The sequence below is a fragment of the Chlamydotis macqueenii genome, chromosome 11 (assembly GCF_036417535.1).
Source record: "Chlamydotis macqueenii isolate bChlMac1 chromosome 11, bChlMac1.mat, whole genome shotgun sequence".
Lineage (NCBI taxonomy): Eukaryota > Metazoa > Chordata > Aves > Otidiformes > Otididae > Chlamydotis > Chlamydotis macqueenii.
Genome location: NC_141566.1, coordinates 13,036,701 through 13,057,255, shown reverse-complemented (window position 1 = coordinate 13,057,255; position 20,555 = coordinate 13,036,701). Strand labels below are relative to the sequence as shown.

Genomic DNA, 20,555 nt, shown 5'->3' with positions numbered 1-20,555 from the left:
AGAGTCACCCAAGACCTGCCACCAGCTTAATTAACACAGCTGCACAGCATGAAACAAGTCTTTCTTTCTTTATTTTATTTTCCCCTAAAAAATGCCAGTACTGTGGAAGCAATAAACAGCCTACAAGATTAGTGCAGTCATTTTACACTGCTCTGCAAGTCTGTACACAACAGCTAGATGTCAACATGCTGAATTTTGCATTCATCAGTGAAGTATGAACTTTCCTAACATATTGATATCAAAAATAAGAAAATATCTGTAAACATTAAAGAGCTGTATTTCAAAATTTTTAAAAAATCAGGCAGTTAAACTCTTTGTACCCTCAGGAAGAGTGGTGATGCTAAGCAGTCTAGTACACTCTAAATTTTAGATAGACTTTAAAATGTGAGGTTAAAAAAAGAAATCTAAAATGTGTGGTTCAAATTATACAATAATAAGAATCTTCCTCAGTCTGCTCATCCATGTCCAGGTGTCTTCTCATGGCCTGGGACAATGGCAGAACTGCCTCTTGTCCTGCCACATACACATCATCACATGCATTTACTGAAAAGTTTATATGGCAGGACAATAAATCACTGCAAGCCATCTCCTTCCCCTAAGATATACATTAAAAAAAAAAAAACCTGTGACCTTTGAAACGGTATTTTCTGAGAGGTGAGGAGAGTTAAAAAAAGGAGTGACATGAGCCCAAGCAGCCCAAGCAGCAATGGAAGCAACCCTCATGAACACACGGAGCTTACTGCTCCAGTGGGGAGGGAGGAAACTTGCCTCCTGGGTATCTCTTCTTCAAAATTACTATCATTAGCACAGTATCTGCATCTACCCTTTCCCAACGCACAGAAGGTCTCACTGAAGTGCTGCAGAAAGATACAGTATTTGCCCTGACACAGCTGAAAGAGGCGGGGGAAAACCATACCTTATCCCCTTGCAACTCTTCAGAAAATTAATTGGAAGCCCAAGATGAGCCAAGCTTCTCCAGCCCACTTTGACGGACCAAATCAATGCAACCTATACAACACAAGCTGGAGAAATAAAGAGAGAACTATCATAAAATCTACAGCCAGTAGCAGCCAGGGACAAAGTTTAAATCTCCAGTTAGTAGCATCTATTACTTTCAGGGCTCACCGCAGACTAAAACATTTCATCTCACCTTGGAAAAAAATACTGCTTCTCAAGCTGAAAAGGAGACCTCATCCAGCAGTCCTATGGCATGAGACTGTCAATGTAGCAATCTTTTGTCATGACTATACTCTAATCCACATTCCAATACTTAAAACATTTTAAAACGCACATGTATCTTTTAATATATATAAAAGTGTACTCAAAGTTAGTAAGACTTGTTTCTTGTATTATTTGCACCATGACTAGAAAGCATCTGCATTGCAACACGGCACCAATAACTACAATCTAACCACACTTTGTTTGCAAGTAGCACAAGGTTATCTCTTCAGCAAAGGATTTTACAGTATAATGTCCTCACAAACAGTGAATAACCTTTAGAGAAATAAAGAGCAAGGGCAATAACACACCCCCTCCCCAGTAGAATGTCTTTCTATTACGCTTTGGCATATTTATGATTTGGCTTAATATAAAGTTAGTAGGTTTCTTTTTGCAACATTTATTTTTATTCAGCTTTTAGAAAGAGTTACATTATTTTCTATGCACCGTATCAGCATCAACAATCATTAAAGTAATATCCATTTAACATGCCCTTGTTCATCAGCCTTACTTGAAACATGGTCTGACTTGGCAGCATGATGAGCAGTTAGCTCCCTCTGCTTTCCATCGTGGTTAGGGGTATAAGCAGCTGGACTGCGTTTACGTACATTAGGTATCCATACTGCTAAGATAACCATAAAACATTCTTTTAAGAACAGAATGAATCAACCCAAGCTAAAAATTAGTCTAAGTGTTCTTAAATAATCATGGCATCTTCATTTTGAAGAAAACTAACTTTTAAGCATCCAAGGCTTGAATATTATTAAGACTTCTAAGGAAAATATTCTACAGCCCTAATATAAGACATATTTTATTTAAATTAGCATTACATCTAAGAGCTTTAGCACATATTTTCTTCTCAGGCAATCCTTATTACTTTGTGACTGTTTCATATCACCCCTAAATAACACTGTCACCAGCTAAATGAATAGAGTATGCTAAACTTACAGATGATTTATCCAGAACTAAAACATATATTGGTAGGCATATTTCTACTCGGACTCTCTAGATACAGTTCCCTTTGGCATCAGAGAAATTATGTGCCTTTCTGCCCTGAATTTATAAAAAGCTAATTTACATATGCACACACTCCTGAGCTCTGACAAGCAGAACTTTGTGCAAAGTTGAAAACCTCTGTCTGAGAAACGAGCACTGCGTGCCCCACCCTCTTCTTCTGAACATCCCCTAAAGCCACTGCTAGGATCACTTGGCATAGGTCATTAGAGGTACTCCTCTGCTTCTGGGAGGAGAGGGGAAAAAATAGACAAAAAGAATAATGTCCAATCTTATTCAACAATCACATGGCCATCCACATTGGAGTGGTTAGAGCTGTAGGGACTTATGGACTCACCTATATGAACAGAAGAACCCTTACCATTACTGGTGAGGTTAAACAGTGAAGAGATGGGTACTGAAGGCTAGTCATGTCAATAAAGTGCCTGTGTCTTCCCATTGGTCTTTTTTATGTTATCCTAAGGAAGTTCCAGGGACTTCTCAAAAAAAAAATGCAGATAGTAATGAACGAAGCAACAATCACAAAAGAAAATATATCACATGAAGAAAATATGACTCTGAAATAAAATCATTCTATCAGTAAAGTGGACCATCAGCTAAGGATAAATCAAACTATCGTAAGGATGTTGGCTGCTAGAGTAGTGATGGTAACAGAGGAAGCACACAACTGAAAGAACTAGTAATTAGAGGTCTAACACTTGCAACATCACTCCTCTAATTAAGCTGCTTAGTGCCCTGGATGATATATTCTTCTTGTTAAGAAAGATATTTTTAAACACAACTTCAAACCTAGCATTTTTTAAAAATAAAATACATTTTTCTACTTGCTTCACACAGCTCAGACCTTGTTTCAGGTTTAAACTAATACTCAAGAAATTTTCAGAAAACAAATAATCTGGAAATAAAGAATAAACCCCAAAGTAACCATGAAGATGCAGACAGAAAAATCCCCCCAAATCTCCCATATACACCCTCTTACAACCTTCATTGCTGTAATACACCTCGATGTCGCACCCTAGCAAAGTCCACATCCTGGTAACCCTCACAGCCTCCCATGTGCTGTATGTGAAGCCCTGCATCTCCAAATCTCTGATCAAGAAGAGCAGCTGTGCAGCTTTGGGCCAGCCCTGGCCACCATTGGCATGCTGATAGTGCTCCCAGGCTGCCCTGCCATGAGGCAAGCAAGACAGATACCTGTAACCTCTCTGGAAGTGAAGGACACACCTCCTTTGCTAAGGCACATGGAGAGCAAGGAGGTGGTTGGTGACAGCCAACATGGCTTCACCAAGGGCAGATCATGCCTGACCAATTTGGTGGCCTTCTATGACGGGGTGACGGCATCGGTGGACAAGGGACGAGCAACTGACATCATCTACCTGGACTTGTGCAAAGCTTTTGACACTGTCCCGCATGACATCCTTCTCTCTAAACTAGAGAGACATGGGTTTGATGGACGGACCACTCGGTGGATAAGGAGTTGGCTGGATGGCCGCACTCAGAGAGTGGTGGTCAACGGCTCGATGTCCAGGTGGAGACCGGTCACGAGTGGCGTCCCTCAGGGGTCCGTGCTGGGCCCGGCCCTGTTCAACATCTTTGTCGGCGACATGGACAGTGGGATAGAGTGCAGCCTCAGCAAGTTCGCCGACGACACCAAGTTGTGTGGTGCCGTCGACACGCTGGAAGGGAGGGATGCCATCCAGAGGGACCTTGACAGGCTGGAGAGGTGGGCCGATGAAAACCTCATGAAGTTCAACCAGGCCAAGTGCAAGGTCCTGCACCTGGGTCATGGCAATCCCAGGCACAAATACAGACTGGGTGGAGAATGGATTGAGAGCAGTCCTGAGGAGAAGGACTTGGGAGTGCTGGTGGATGAGAAGCTTAACATGAGCAGGTAATGCGCCCTTGCGGCCCAGAAGGCCAACCGCATCCTGGGCTGCATCAAGAGGAGCGTGGCCAGCAGGTCGAGGGAGGTGATTCTGCCCCTCTACTCTGCCCTGGTGAGACCCCACCTGGAGTACTGTGTCCAGGTCTGGAGCCCCCAACATAAGAAGGACATGGACCAGTTGGAGAAGGTCCAGAGGAGGGCCACGAAGATGATAAAAGGGCTGGAGCACCTCTCTTATGAGGACAGGCTGAGAGAGTTGGGGCTGTTCAGCCTGCAGAAGAGGAGGCTCCGGGGAGACCTGATAGCGGTCTTCCAGTACCTCAAGGGGGCCTACAAGAAAGATGGGGAGGGGCTGTTCAGTAGGGCCTGTTGCGATAGGACGAGAGGTAATGGTTTTAAAATAGAGGGGGGTAGATTTAGATTGGAAATTAGGAAAAAATTTTTTACGATGCGAGTTATAGAACACTGGAACAGGTTGCCCAGAAAGGTGGTGGATGCCCCATCTCTGGAAACGTTCAAGGCCAGGCTGGATGAGGCTCTGAGCAACCTGATCTAGTCGGGCATGTCCCTGCTCCTTGCAGGGGGGTTGGACTAGATGACCTTTGAAGGTTCCTTCCAACCCTAACCATTCTATGATTCTATGATTCTATGACACTGTTTTGGGTCTCTCCCTCCCCTATGTGGCCATGATTTTCACAAAATTGTTTGCAACATCACACTTCCAGCTATGTCAGCTTGTGTTACAACTAGTCTGAGCTTGAAAGCTAGAGGAATCTGTCAGACAGTATGATCATATAAGGGCTCATAACCAAACACCAGGACTTCTCCCTTCATATTGCCACACTGCAATCATCTCCCCAAGGAGCCTCTAAGGGAGAGAAACACAAGCTCCTACTCAGTCAGGTGCGAGGAGCCTTGCAGATAGTCTCAGGACTGGCTCAGAAACAATTGTGGTGCTGCCGTGGCTTTCTATACTAAGCAAAGTAACACCAAGCAAGGACAGAGGCAGTTACGCAAGAAAATTTGCCATTTTGTAAAATTACCCTTTCCTTACCTACATGGTTTTAGGCTTTATATCACCCAATGGGCTGTGCTTAAACACATTCACAACACAGTCAGGCATACGTGATACTGATCACTGCTGACAGGATATATTAGTGTTATCATATTCTCACCCTGATTCTTATACTATTCTCTAAGCATCTGCTATTTGCCACTGTTGGAGACAGGATACCATGCTGTCAGTAACTGTTATGTCAAGGAAACAAATGGACTATTCAGGCAAAAAGTGTGAAAAAATGAAGATGACAAGAAGAGAGAGAAAAACATAATCAAGGTGGAGTCACAGAGACCCAGAGATAAGGACAAGGAGTACTAAATAAATAATAAATACCAGGGTGAGCACTGAGGGGGTGGGAAATAGAAAGCAACCTCACAGTGATCAGCAGAGGAAAGATTTTACTCCATATTCCAGCTAGAAGGGAAGTACCTCAAGGGAGGAGCAATGGAAAATGATAATCAAGCTAAGGAAAAGACCCAGATGCCAGCAGTGTGAGGTGAGGAGCTGAACAGGACCACAAAGGGATCTATTACTCCAACAATTGTAAGTGGTCAAGATGGCTATCCAGCCTGGACATGAGCCCCAGAGCAACATCACAGAGCAATTGCTAGAGGACTGAATTCCTAAGAAATGAAAGGAAAGTAATTAAATTAGACACCAGGAGGAAACCCAAAACCAACAAAAAGTACGGGGAAACAAAAAAGTGCTTAAACATCAGATTTGTAATTTGCTTTATCTTTGTCATGGGTGATTTTATGAATACCTCAACAGCAACAGAAATCCGTTCAGTCTCTCCTGGAAAATATCACCCAATGGCCATCAGGAAGTGGAAAGCAGTAGAGATGGCTGCAACTGCAGGGACCCCTGTATCTGCATGGGATGGGAACCTCACTCAGCCCTCTTGGATCAGCCTGGAATGATTTTTAATACAGTTAATTATGCAGGTGACAGGGGGGCAGGAGAAATAGCAGCTGTGCCAGCATTGCAGTCTTGTTTTTTGCAAACAGCTCAGTGACACACCACATACTGACTGTAAGAAAATCATCACATGAAATTACTACAGAATACTTTAAAAATTACTGATAATCAACAAGATGTAATTTTAATGAGGAACCATCAGTGAATGGGAGTGCTTTTAACTGGGCCTACAGAGACAAGTTTCTCCGCCCAAAGCTCAGAACTGGCTTAAGTGACAAATACTGCCAAAGTCAGATACTACAGCCAAACACCTCAGTCCTGTTCACATGCTTGGCCTCGTCAAAGACCAGACACTGTAATGCAGGAAAACACAAGTCTGCTTGTCTAGGATCAAAGAATGCAACAATGAATGATCTACCCCACTTACACAGGGGTGAACCATATGTTGGAAATCAGAAACTCAAAACATACACGGGAGTCAGGGCAGATAAATGGAACATGAGGTCCCAGGGCCATGCTGGAGCTACAGGATATAATGACACACTTGGATGTTTGAAGAGAGGCAAGGTTGCCCAAGGTTAGAAAGGTGATGATGTTTCTGTGTACGGTGTTAGTGAGAATATTAGTAGAATATGGTGTTCTACTGCCCCAGAATAGCCACCTCTGATGTCCATGGCTCAAAAAGATGCTGAAAAACTGAGAGAGAAATGCATAGGATTTGAGGGCCTGAAAAGAGATTGTGTGGAAAGAGTTTAAATGGTATTATCACTTCAGCAAAAAGAAGGCTGAACAATGATTTGTCCAGTCATGGGAAATTATTTCCGTTACTAGCAGGCTCCGTAATTAAGTAAACAAAGGAAGAAGATTCAGCAAGGAAATAAACTCAGATTGGAGATTTTTTTTTTTTTTAAATCACCAGAAATAATTACTCTTTGAAACAACTATTCTCAGGGCACCTTTGAGTCCTAGTTATCTGCACTCTTTAAATAAGGCTGGCTATGCTTCTGAAAGGCAAGGAGAAATGGCTGGATAAAATCTTCTATAGCCTATGTTATCAGGAGATCAAACAACATGATCCTAACAATCGTGTATCTTACAGAACCCAGGACTGCTAGACAGTATTTGCCACATTTACACCACAATGCTCAGACTTACATGCTTACATGAGGTTTTGTATTTACATGCAATTTTAGAAAATAGAAAAGGTGATGATTAACACCTAAAAATAGGTAAGTTATCAAGACAAGAGATCTCTTTGGTACAGATATATTCACATTAATTCCAGCATTCAGCTAGGATTTTATTGTCATAAGCCAAGCACATAACACTGGGTACAATAAAATCTAGAAATACAGGCTTTTCCAAATAAAATCCATATTAAAATTAAACCACAACTGTAAGAGTTTCAGTAGACCTACAATAGCCCCCATCAGAACCATTAAAATTACAATCTTTCAGATAACAATGTCCACAATAAATGTTTGCAAACCACCATATACATTAAACTGTGGATAATTAATATGCTCTTGCAATCTTTTTTTTTTTTTTTTTCCCTTGCAAGCAATAGCTGTTATAAAATCATACATGTCTGCCCAGAGCTTTCTGAATTTTGCATATGCTGAAAAAGAACAGAGCTACGCATTTGTGGTCAAATGCTACAAGTCTTGGCATGAAAACACACTCTTGAATTCCACATTTTGGCTGAAATGAGTCTGCTGGGTAAATCCCAAATATAAAATGTTTTATGGGACAAATCTCATACTACTAGTCTTCTCTCTGCAGTGGTAACTGCCAGCATACAATCAAGGTAGTGAGGAAGTGGACAGGAGCAGGAGATCCGCAAAACCCACTGACACAAACATGTATCATGCACATTGGTTTCTAAACTGACATGGATTTTCCCACCTCAGTTTCACTATAAAGCCTGGAAAGTACACGTTCGGAAGATTTTATTGCTATTCAACAGACGGGGGAAAAGCATGACTTGTAGTACTGATCAAAGACATATTTACAGTCAAGCAGCAATATCAGGTCCCAGTGAACAGAAACATAAGGGGTATCTGCTATTGGGATGCTCAGTGTTCTAACAGCAGCACCTACTTCACAGCCATACTCAATAATAAGGATTGACAAAACCACTCAAGTCCAGTAAGGCAGAGTTAAACCTGCAGAGTCAGATCCTCCATCATGCCTCTCATTCCCACCAAATCCCTCAAAAGTGCCTGGAGCAGCCGAGGTGGAGCTGAGCAGATTGCTGGATGAGGACTGAAATCAGCCACTGTTGCTTAGTGGGGTTCATCTCATCTAGTGCTGCAGACAACCCCCCTAAGCCTGTTATGCAGGCTCCATCTGCATGACTAGAGAGTACTGGGCATTTCTAGCCTGTGATTCATCTCATCTTACTGTAGACTCCTAAAATGAGTAGGGGTAATGGCTGCCTCAGCATGCCTTTTTCCTCTACTGTGAAGAAAGTATAAACAACAAACTCCAGTGTAAATGTTTGCAGTGTCAAATTAATCCCTTTCTGTCTTTCCGTGCTGGGTAATTACATCCATAATGACCTGTGAGATTTTCCCTAATGTCACCACCTCAGAAATAAAGCTGGGACAGAGCAGGGAGACCAACTTTGCCACTGCTTGAGTTGGAACAAAAATTAATTATTTGCTACCTAATATCAGTGGCAAAAGAAAAAAAGACCAAAATACCAAAAATTGGTCTAAAAGGAACCAGATTACCAGAACCTCACAGTATCCATCTCACTGCCCAGGAGACTGAAGCGATGATCACTGTGTGTCCTGGCTGGAGATCAAACCACCTGAAGTAGCTTCTGTGCAGCCTGAGTTCACTGATTGTGGTCCAAGGGTGGAAATATTTTCGGTGACAGTGGGACTACCTGTATTGTATCCACTAATAGCTCACAAATAAAGTGCAATTTTGGTGTGCTACAACTTCCCAGCTTTATCTGCCCCCTTATCTGTTGTGCAGAAACCATAGAATTCATACAATATTTATAGTGAGGAAAAAGTATTTCAGGGAGGGGAGAGGTGATGTCATTTCTCTAATGTTTGTTGACTTACGGCTAGAGTTCAATTCAACAGCTAAGGAACATATAATTTCTATTCGTGCTGCATTATGCAGAAGCACACACATTACAATTCATGTCATCTGGACAAAGGTAGCAAGATCCTTGGACACATGCCACAGCAGCTCTGTAGTAAAATTACGGTCCCTTGAACATTTTATGATCTCTGATGATTACAGCATTTCCATTGGGCTGATGGTTCAAATTAATCTAATTTTCAAAAGTTACAGTATTTAATTAAGATTAGTAATAAAAATTATAGCGTTCAAAAGAAAAAGTATTATGACAGCATCTGTCCTGAAACAGGGTGAGGACAAGAGGAAAATCAATCAGGCTTAAAAAGAAAAAAATTAAGATTGACTAACAACCAAAGAAAATAACCTTCTGGAACAATAAACAAAAGGTAGCAGCTGCCTCTTATGTTTGGAGTGGAAGGTCACTTGATACTTTTGCACCTTAAAACATTTTTACTTTGATGTGGTGTAAAACCATCTCTACAATATAGGTCCTTTTCTATGCATTTTCTAAGCAACTGAATCCTAGCACTCCGTTTTGACTTTTGCTGCTTTTCAGACGGGTGAGAGCCATATAATGATTCATCATTAAAGTAATCTTTAAGCAGCTTTGTTCCTATTTGCTGCTATATATGTTAAAAGAAATTACTCTTTGAATTCACCTCTAAAGTCAGACTCAATTTTTTGTCTAACAAGGATGGTATCTCCAGTCATCATCTGAATGCAGCAAAGTGAGAAAACCTTTTGCATAATGTAAATATCTGCATTTACTAAGAGGAGGCTGATGCCACCACCTACTGTGAACATATTTTATAAGCGGTACAAAGCCAGAGAGATTTCAAATGCAGTAGCATTGTCTCTTAAAGATACTCCAGGCACTACTAGAAAGGCACAATTTTATCTCAAATCTGGACCACAGGCTTTGATCATCTGTAGCTAGTTTACAGGCAGCATCCAACACATAAAAATGCAATGGTTGCTGAAAGACTGCAGGCACCTAGTGACTGGCCTTCATTTACTGCCCCACAGAAACCAAGGAAATCACTCCCTAGCAAACAGTTGTTGAATATTCAATTTATTTCCTTTGCACTTGTCCATTACCCATTCCCTGCACCACCTGTGACTGCCAAGCAGCACACGAGAGCCCAGCTGCCCCAGTGTGGCTCGCCAGGCATGGAACCTGATGGATAAGTATAGACATTTGTCTCCAAAAACGCAAACCCCACAGGGATCCTAGTATCACTGCTGCCAGGTCACCACTGGGCCCAGATGAATGCCAAGCTCAGCCCCATCTTGCATGCTGAGGAGCACCCTACCCTTGCTCTACGAGATGGGCAGTTATGTGACTGTCAGGCAGAGGAAGGTAATAGTATACTGCATGTGACACGCAATGCTGACCAGCCCTTATTTAATAAATTACAATTTTTAAAATTATCATTATTAATTCTAGCAAATAGCTCTAAACTTTCACATAATTAGAGCCAGAAAGGCTGCTTAGAAACAATCAGTAGTTCAAATGTACTGGTTTGATTTCCTGAGTGGATGTGAGTACGGCTGTAAGGCACATATTCCCATCCGCTGCTTCAGACCACATCACACGTGAATAAGCTCCAACGTTTTGCTGTTTTCACAAAAGTACTTTTCAAAAAATGTACTTGCTGGAATAAGGGCACAAAGACCACCAAACAGTTGCTGGCCAGAAAGGACCAAATTAATTTTGAATTTTGAAAACAGGTTTCTAAGAAGAATTTTACTTTTATTCAGCCAGTTCTAATCACCATTCTGTCTGTGTGCAAATAGCAGTAAATGGGATAACTATCATATAATTTTTCTAGCGTTTCCTGCACAGGTAATTGGGTTATTTAACGCTCACCACCTTTTATAAGTGCTCTTCTAGAGAGAAGTCATTCAGATGACCTTACACCAGTATTACACCAGTGAGACTCCACTGAGTGTTTCTACCTTTGTGTTTTCACCTCTCTGAGCAAAGCTAGGAGATTTTTCTCCTCTTTGTGGGAGAAACAGGTGTTGCTATGGAGCACTGCTGTCCAGCCCTACCTAGTGTGTGAGTAAGAAGGGATCCTCCTTCCCAGGACGGAGAGGAGCAGCTACTCCCCAGGCATCGTCACAGCCTCTGTCCCCAGCAGGGGTTATGGCTTCTTGATTCATACACAGCAGCGAATCCACCAGACCCACTCCTGCTCCTCCTCCTCCAGGGAGGTCTTGCAGAGCAGCAGAGGTCTTCTCTACAAGATCCCAAAGGAGGATGCACCATGTGAGTGCCCTGTTCTTGCAAAAACGGAACCATGTTCTTGCCTGCATTTGGGCCCAAATTACAGCTAAAAAGGGGATTCTTCTCCAGCCTTCCCTATGAGATATGTCAGCGCTGAGTCAAGCATAGCACAACAGCCCTGGGGAAGCTGAGGAGGCAATGATAAATGCTCTGACCAAACTGCTCAGGTAGCAACACACTCCAGTCAGGAAGCTCTGACAAAAGAACACTAAAGCAACTAAAAAGATTTGCAGTGCAGATGACAGTCCTGCTCTTTCCCTGAAGCGTGCAGTTATGAATGACACATTTGCACTGCCAGGATGCCACAGAATCACTTTGGAACTATTACGCAGCAAGGGCACTGTTAGCTGTGCTATCTCAATAGATCTGCAATGCCAGAAACGTGCACAAACCTCTCTCTGCGTGATCCAGGCACGTAATCCAGGGAGCTTCTACCTATTCTGCATTGCCAGGTTTCCTTGGCAGGGTCTGCCCTCACATGCTCAGGAGCCAACATGGAAACATACAGATGTAGGTCAACCAGAAGAACCAAATCAAATACATATCCAATGCCCAACATGGCATTTTTCCACAGGAAAATTGTTTGAAAACTTCCCTTTCAGTTTAATTTTTGCAGAGTAAAGCTCCCACCAGAGGTCTCAAGACAAACTGAAAATGCATGCCCTGCCAGTGAGAAAGGAACAGCATTAGCTGCTACTGATTTTGTTAGGAGTTTCCCAAGAAGGCACCTTCCTAAACAAGCCTAAGGAAATTTGATGGCATGGGCAGTTTTTCTCTCCCAGGTACTGCTGCAAAAAAAAATCCTCAAGCAAAGGCTGCAGGTGGCAAAGTAGTTAGCAGAGGTGAACAAAACTCCTCTCCATAGAGCCAGGAAGGCAAAACACAAAAACCAAACTTCTAAAACAAATTTCCTTCTCTACTTCCAAACACCAAGAACAATCCTTAGGACCTCAAAGTAACCTCTGCCTCAGAGAAAGACACCTCTTTTCTTCCTTTTAGTGTAATTGCACTCCACCAGAAAACACCGCCTCCCTGTCAGCAGCGTTTTCCCTCTCAGTGCGGGTGTCCTCTGTCCTCCCTACATCCACAGGAGCAGGATGAAGGGACCTGTAGAGTGCACTGTGTCCCTGTTTCTGAATCGAAGCATAACCCAGCCTACCGTGGCCAATCCCTTCAAAAGGTCATATGCCAGGAAGAAGTAAAAGCTCCCAGGTGCATTCCACAGAGACCAAGGCAAGTTTGTTCCAATTAAGTGCAACAACTTTATTGCCAGGCATGAAAGGTATCACTTAGGTATCCTCTGCTCTCTCCTCCCTGCTGCACACACAAAAACCACACACACATATTTCTATCTGGCATTAGGCTGCAAATTAAACCCCATTCCCACTGAAAGATTTTTTTAATATTACAGCCCAGGCTGAGTTGAGGACTGTATCTCCCTGACAAAGATCACAGTATACTGCACAGGCAGCAGCACCTACCTCAGTGAGCCAACAGAGCCAGAAAGTCAACATAATTCCTCTTGGATGGAGACATTTACCCCAGCTCAGACAGCCGGGGCTCTGCTGCCATGCCTGGCGCTTCAGACACACCAAGAAAGCATCTTCGGTGAGCAGCACGGCTTCTCTCACACACCGAACTGCAGCAGTGGCAGCCTCGGAGAGCAGCAGCAGTTGAATTGCTGCACATGTATCTCTGCAGATTATTTCCTGCTCGAACACTTGGCGTAAAGGCAGGTGCTCTTAACCCTCTGGAGGCCTAAGTCTCTGTCCTCCTTCAGCAAGGGTGAGCAAGCAACTGCAAATATCCTGCAGTGAGGCCAGAGAGGAGTGACTGGAGACACACAGGGCATCCTCCGAGCAGTAGTCTCAACCTCGAGTTAGTTGCAGTCACTTTGCACTCAGGGAGCCAGGCATTCCCACAGCAGCTCACAGCAGCTCACAGCATCCCCGGCCAGGCTCCCGCTGCATCACCCACTGCAGGTCCCCAAGGACAGGCAAAGCTCATGTGGGAGCCCCGGCGAGGGCCCACTGTGGTGGGGTGGCCAGTGCACTGGACCTGCAGCTGGAGGCCACGGCCACACAGGCGAGGAGGTGAGGCACAGGTGATGTGGTGAGCCGACCAGCGTCACTGAAACTCAGGCATATAGGGCTCCTGCTTCTGGCACAAAGCTCTCTGTCTCCAGGCACTGCACATCACCTGTGGGCACCCATGCCGTGGGCGAGCTCACACTGTCCGGATGGCGCTCAGCCAGCAAGCTTCCACGTTGCTCTCTCTCTGTCTCAGCCTGCGAATGTGACTGGAAAGCATGGCTGAAAAATATGCTACAATTAACAGGAGGGAGGGAGATACTATTGCTCTCCTGCTAGTCTTAAAGGCACATTGCTCACATGTGCCTGTTGGAGATGCAAACACCCACAGCTCCAGTCCCAGCATCTCACCCATCTGCAGGCAGCCAAGAAGCCCAGGCAGGAGCCCTGTCCCAGTCAGGGGAAGGAGAGCACCCCGGGAGCCGGGAAGGGAAGGGGCAGCCAGCAGAAGAGCCCCTACATCAGGGTCTGGGAGTGAGGCCTCCTACATCTCCACCACTGTCCCAGGAGCCAAATTCACCCAGTCTGAATGCTTGTCCCTATCACTGTCCCCCCTGCCAGCATCCCAGCCACAGATGCAGGGCAGCCTGGCCACTGCTGCACCATATCCCACACACAGCCCCAGCCATCGTCTCCAGCAGGCAAGGAGGACCTGGTGCACCTTGGGGGCATGGTGCCCATCTTATAGACTTGCCAGGGGAGCTGGGCTAGTGGCACTACTCCCACTGGAGATGCTGGCCAGGCCTACAGTAGCTGCAGTTTTGCACCCTGATGTTACCCCGAAAGGATACCCCTTCTGCAATTCTTCTCAGAGCCAAGAGCTGTGAGACACTGAAAACTGATGTGCCACACATGCTAAAGCTGTGATGAGTTCAGCAGGTCTTAGACTGGTTGTAGTATCTGTTGCTACAGCCACCGCCCTCCTGCCACAGGGCTGTGGCCAGGGGGCTGTGCACCAGCTGAAAGCCACATGTTTTCTCTTTGCTTCTCTCAATACCCACTTCTGTGTGCCTTGGGATACTCTGGTTTGTCCTTCAGTTTATCACAGCTAGGATTCAACAAGGACAATGCCAGTAACTCCAGCCCACATCAAGCTTTTCCTGCCCCTGCCCCCCAAACAGCTAGCATCTGGAACACCCTCTAGAAGTCTATTAAACAGGGAATTTAACCTACTAAAAATCTATACTTTTTCCTCAGTAGCGATTGTTGCCATATGCAACATGCTTGTCTGAGTAGGACAGTTACATGAAGCCCTAGACCTTGTTAAACCGCTTTGCATCACATAGCATCGCGTTAACACCTTCAATTCTCCAATCCCATTGGAGGCACCAAAATTAACCTGATTGATACCTGCCTCTATCACCATGAGGGAAGCTATTAGCAGAATGGACATTTTAGCCTGAGCATGCAATGACAAAACAAATTACTATGGTGAGGAAGCTGTAAGCTAAGCATAGTTTAACTTCAGGTTTTTCTGAAAAATAGCCTGAAAATAAAAGGTACAGACTTTATACCATTAACAGAGAATCAGTGCAGAGTTACCACTGACACAAAGGTGCATCACAGCATAATAAATATCTGCTTTCCTTTGTTCTAGTATAGAGGGGCTATTAAAACGTGACCACCTGATGAGACGAGTGCAATGCAAATTTCACTGCTTCCAGGCCATGCATCTTCGTGCAAAAATATCACAGTGAATTAGTTCAAATTTGTCTTTATTAAGCATCACGTGTCTTGAAGTCTTTTTGACTCCAGACCTACAAAACACGTGTAAGTAGTAATTAAAATGCTAGCAGAGACACTTAAAGCTTTATACTCCTGAAGTTTTCCCCCTTGAGTATCAAAGATCAAATTTGTTCTACAGAGCACGGCTGAGGATTTCTCAAGTATAGTGCTTCATGAACTCATTTGATTAGTATGCAAACACAGCACAGTGACTACCATCACATCACTACAAGTATCTGTCCTGATGTGTAGCAGTCCCCTGCAACGTATTGAATAGAAATATTCTATGTACAGGCATTATTATTTTTTTTAATGTGCAAGACTTGACTGATCAATCAAAATTAAATTCAGTGGAAAGGATGCCTATTAAATTCATAAGTGTCGTGGTTTTGTTTAGTGAGGGGGGGGCCTAAGGTGGTAGCTTCTGTAGGAAACTGCTAAAGTCGCTCCCCTTTGTTCAGGGGACTTGGCCAGGCCTAGGGCGGACCCACTGCTGGCCAAGGCCGAGCCGATTGGTCTCGTGATAACGCCTCTGCGATAACGTATTTAAGAAGGGGAAAACAGAAACAAAAAAGAGAGAGAAGAGAAGATGTGAAGAAGCTGAGCGGGGGCAGAGGTGCAGAGGGGGAGGCGCAGGCCTCATGGGCCTTGCAGGCCTCACCCTCTGGCCTCTCGCCAGGCAGCCGACTGGGCCCGACTCGGCCCAGCCCAGCTGCAAGAAGTGGAAAGGAGATGAGAAGTGAATAAGATGTAAAAAAAGATCCTGAGAGACATCTACCAGCCTGTTGTGAGGAACGGCTGCAGACGCCAAGGTCAGTTCAGAAGGAGGGGGAGGAGTAATGCTGCTCCTGGCCAAGATTCCCCTGCAGCCTGTGGTGACGACCATGGTGGAGCAGGTTGTCCCCCTGCAGCCCATGGAGGTCCACGGAGGAGCAGAGATCCACTTGGAGCCCATGAAGGACCCTGTACCGGGGCAGGTGGATGCCTGAAGGCAGCTGTGGCCCATGGAGGGCCCGCTGGGACAGCTGTTCTGAAGGGACTGCACCCCGTGGAAGAGATGACCCACGCCGGAGCAGTTTCACGAAGGACTGTGGCCCGTGGGAGGGACACTACAACGGAGCAGGGGAGGAATGTGAGGAGTTCTTCCCCCAACCATGAAGCAGCGGCGTGAAACAACGTATGATGAACTGACTGCAACCCCCATTCCCTCTTCCCCCCTGTGCCACTCGGAGGGGGGAAGGTAGTAGAGATAATGTTAAGCTTGGGAAGAGGGAGGGGTGGATGGAGGTTATCTTGTTCTCTGTCTCATTATCCTGCTGTTTGTAATAATAAATGCATAGTTTTCCCCAAGCCGAGTCTGTTTTGCCCGTGACAGTAACTTTAAGGATTTCTCCCTGTCCTTATCTCAAACCTCAAGCCGTTTTTCCTCATATTTTCTCTCCCTGTTCTCTCGGAGGGTGGAGGGAGTGAGAGAGAGACTGCGTAGTCTGGTCCTGATCAGGGTTGAACTACGACAATAAGATCAAATATTGATTTGAGCTATTGCATTGTGTACAATGGAGTAGTTTGGTGTGAAAAACCCAGGTCACCTCTTCTGTCAGCTACCAGATCAGTCACTTAGAATTATGCACGAGTGTGTGAGGGTAGAAGTGGGCCACACTTAGCTGCAGGGAGTACATTGTCTCTGATTCAGGACAATATGAGACTTAGTTTTTAAAAAGATTTAAGTATAAGGAAACCATCAGGCTATGAAGTGTCATACTATAGAAAGCTGAATCATTAAAGATGTCTACAACACGTGACCCAAAATTCACATGGCATTTGTACTAAACTGTATGTTCCACCAAAACTATGTGTTCCAATTAGAATACAAAGCTCTTCACAAAAAAGGAAAACACTACAAAATAACCCTTCTCAAAGGCTTTAAACGCATAATAAATAAATGTAAACCTAAAGAAGCACAGCCACCATTACAGTGGTTTTTAAAAAAGAGGATCTTCGAAGTCAGAAACCTAACTACAATTATTCAAAACTTCTAGAAACATATTTTAAACTGTATTCCAACTCAATACCCTAGGAATAATGATGCAAACTGTAAAACCTTTTGAAACTCAAACCTCTCAGGTGGTGGATGTGTCCGTGTTGAAGGACATGCCTAGCACACAAAACAAGCAACTATCCATGAGACAGCAGACATATTTGACAGCATCCAGCATGCTGACCCTACTGGGATTGTATAAGAAATAACACCACTAGTTTAAATGGCTTTGGAAAAAAAAAAACAACAGGCAGGGGCAAGAGACAGTTGGAGGCCTGGCAGGATGAGACTGCACCCACTCACTTGCATGGGTCCTGCAAAATACTGTGGCTAATTCTGCTCAGAAATCCTGGAATACTGGCCTCAATTTTCTACATCTAAAAAAAAATTAACTTACTACACTCCTGAAATCCAACATCTAACCTCCCTTTTCTAATTATTCTTCTACTGCATTCATATAGTGCATGAAGGCTAATCCATCTTCTAAGAAATAGTTTGCCCATTCTTTAGGGAATCTGCTGTTAGCAAGTTGCGCATGATCATAATTGGTTTGTAACAGGTAAGTAAATGATTCTTACATCTATTGCCAACACATCCTTCAGGTAATGTTTAAGAAAATCCTTAGAAATGGGATTTCCTCCCATTTCTAAGCTTCTATACTGAAAACCAATGTCAGCACAATCATTTCAGACTTCTGGAGGGTGATGGAAGGTGGCTGGAGTTTCACTCTGTGCTTCATGCACTGAAGCAACTGCATAGGACCCCCACGTACACTGCCACGGGCAAGCACCTGAACTCTTGCATGTAACTATGGCAATAGCAGCACTGGAAGGAGCCAGCATGCCCTGTGTAAGTGGCAGGCAGGGAGATTGAACCTCCTAAGCCTTACATTCACTTTTGAAACATGCAGTAAGAGCCATACTCAGTTTAGTGAATAGTTCCTGTACAGACCATGAACTGAAGATTACTTCCAAGAAAAAAAAAACATGCCAAATGGTGAGATGATATCATATAGGTAAGCTTCTCTTAGAAGGACATTTCACACACATGCCCAGAAACAGTAACGAGTAATGCTCAATTCTGTACTCCCTACAAGCTCTCAGCTACAAATAAATTAAGGGGACTACGGGATATACCAAGCTTTTCACACCAGGGTTCCTTGCACTCACTTTCTCCAGGCTCCCTAGCAGAGCAGCCACAAAACACTTTGTGCCACTCTTCAGCTTTACTCATCAACCCCTACCAGTAACCAGCTGAGCACTTACCATAACCCTGTCGATGTCTACAGTTCGGAAATGCTGGGTTGATAGCAAGGTGATTCCAGCCAGAAAAGAGGACTGGAGAGGGAGTTCAGATGCAATAGCAGATAACAGAGTGTGGAGGCTAAGAAGTAATGGCACTGAGCTTTAATGTGCAGTTTTCTCAGAAACTAACTCCCAGCAAAGATAACAATAGGAGCATCTAAAGCATGTACAGTTTTGAACACTTGCACACATATTAGCATGGTGAGCTGACAATCCTGAGGTTTATTTACACTGGGAAAACTTCAGAACTTCAAAAAAGACATTAGCATCTGTCCTGGTTTCAGCAGAGATGGAGTTAATTTTTCTCTCCATAGCCAGTGTGTTTTGGATTCCATTTGTGAAGAATGTTGATAAAAACACTCTGATTATATGAGTTGTTGTTAATGAGACCAAGGACACTGTCTGGCTTTCCAAGTCTTGTTAAAGTCTTGTTAACATGCAGATGCAGGAAGCTGGGAGAAAGACAGACAGAATAATTGACCCAAACTGGCCAAAGAGAGTATTCCATGCCATAAACGTCATGCTCAGTATATAAGTGGGGGTTGCCCAAGGGAGGGGGCATCGTTTCCACCCTTGGCATCCTTTGTATCCATTTTTCCATCTCTCTTGCTTGCTGGCACCATTCCCTCTGCCTTGCTGGCTCGCTTTCGCTCCTTTGCTTGCTGCTCAGTGTTGTTTCCATGATTGCTGCTCAGAACGGGCTGTATTGGTCATTGGGACATAGGGTGGTGAGAAAACATACATTGTTCATTTTGTATATATTAATATCCTTATATTCTGTTATTTTTGTAGTTTTCCTTTGCTATTTTAGTAAAATGTCTTTATCTCAACCCACAAGTTTTCCTTTCTTCCCAATTTATCTCCCCCATCCTGCTGCGGAGGGAGAGGGTGAGCGAGAAACTGTGTGGTGAGGAGGGCTAAACCACCACAGCATCCAAGCCACATTGCAAGGCTACAGCACCTCACTGGGAAACATCACAGGACCAGTCTGCAGTATTTACCCCAAGAGATGCATGTGGATCAGAATGGGAGTTTACTGGAGGAAAAAACTAGGGACATTACCAACCTAAATGCCCTTTCAAACACCGTATTTGCAAGACAAAAAACATCCTGTTGTTTTTAAGAAGTCAGTCTTGAATTCTCTGAAATGTTCAAATGTATTTGAAAAATGAAACATTAAAATAGGACTACAGGAATAACTCATCAGATAATAATCTTCTATATACTCCATGCAGTCAGAGACATCTGGGCTGAACCCTATACCCACAACCAACTATGGGGTCTACAAGTACAAATCAATCTATCCTGAAATAGAGTTCTCAAAGAAGAAATGGCATCATTCAGCAGTTGAGGGCCACAATTCTGACTGGTGGTTCTTCTTCCTGGTTCAGTGACCAAAAAAAAAAAAAAGATAATAACTATGAATAAAAAAAAACAAAAATACCAAATGGAAAACAGGCTGCAGCAAAGTGTGGCAGTACTGGCCACCTAAGAATTGAAAGGTGAACTCTCATAAGAGACAGGTGCAGCAAGAATGATTAAACATTGATACAAACTCCAAACTGCAAGCAGTAGATTCTCTGCTGCTGGCAAACTGCAGCTAGAAGCATTTTAGGAAAGTAAGCACAGGTTTACTGTAGGGGTAACTAGGTTAAATTGAGCTGCGTTATAAAGGAATGAAACTGAATTATTTAAACTTCCTTTCTGGCCATATGTGCTGTGAATGACTGACCAGTCATAGGAAGAACATGTAACTTTTATCTCTCTTGACTTTCCTGCTCCAGGGCCCTTGTCTCTCCTGCTCAGCAAACACGAAAGTAATACTCATTGCTAGCAGGAAGCTGGGAAACATGGATTCTGCCTCTCCGTCTAGTGCTGGCATGGTGAATTACTTTGGGCTAACCATTTAAGCTC

General features: G+C 43.9%; 1 protein-coding gene across 1 annotated transcript in view; it reads right to left on the bottom strand.

Annotated features, from left to right (window-relative positions):
- Positions 1–13,088, bottom strand: part of HTR2C (5-hydroxytryptamine receptor 2C) — a 281,417-nt gene extending 268,329 nt beyond the window's left edge. The window contains exon 1 of the mRNA XM_086756328.1: positions 12,966–13,088. The gene's annotated coding sequence lies outside the window, so the exon portion shown is untranslated. The remainder of the gene's footprint in view (positions 1–12,965) is intronic.
- Positions 13,089–20,555: the final 7,467 nt, after the last annotated feature.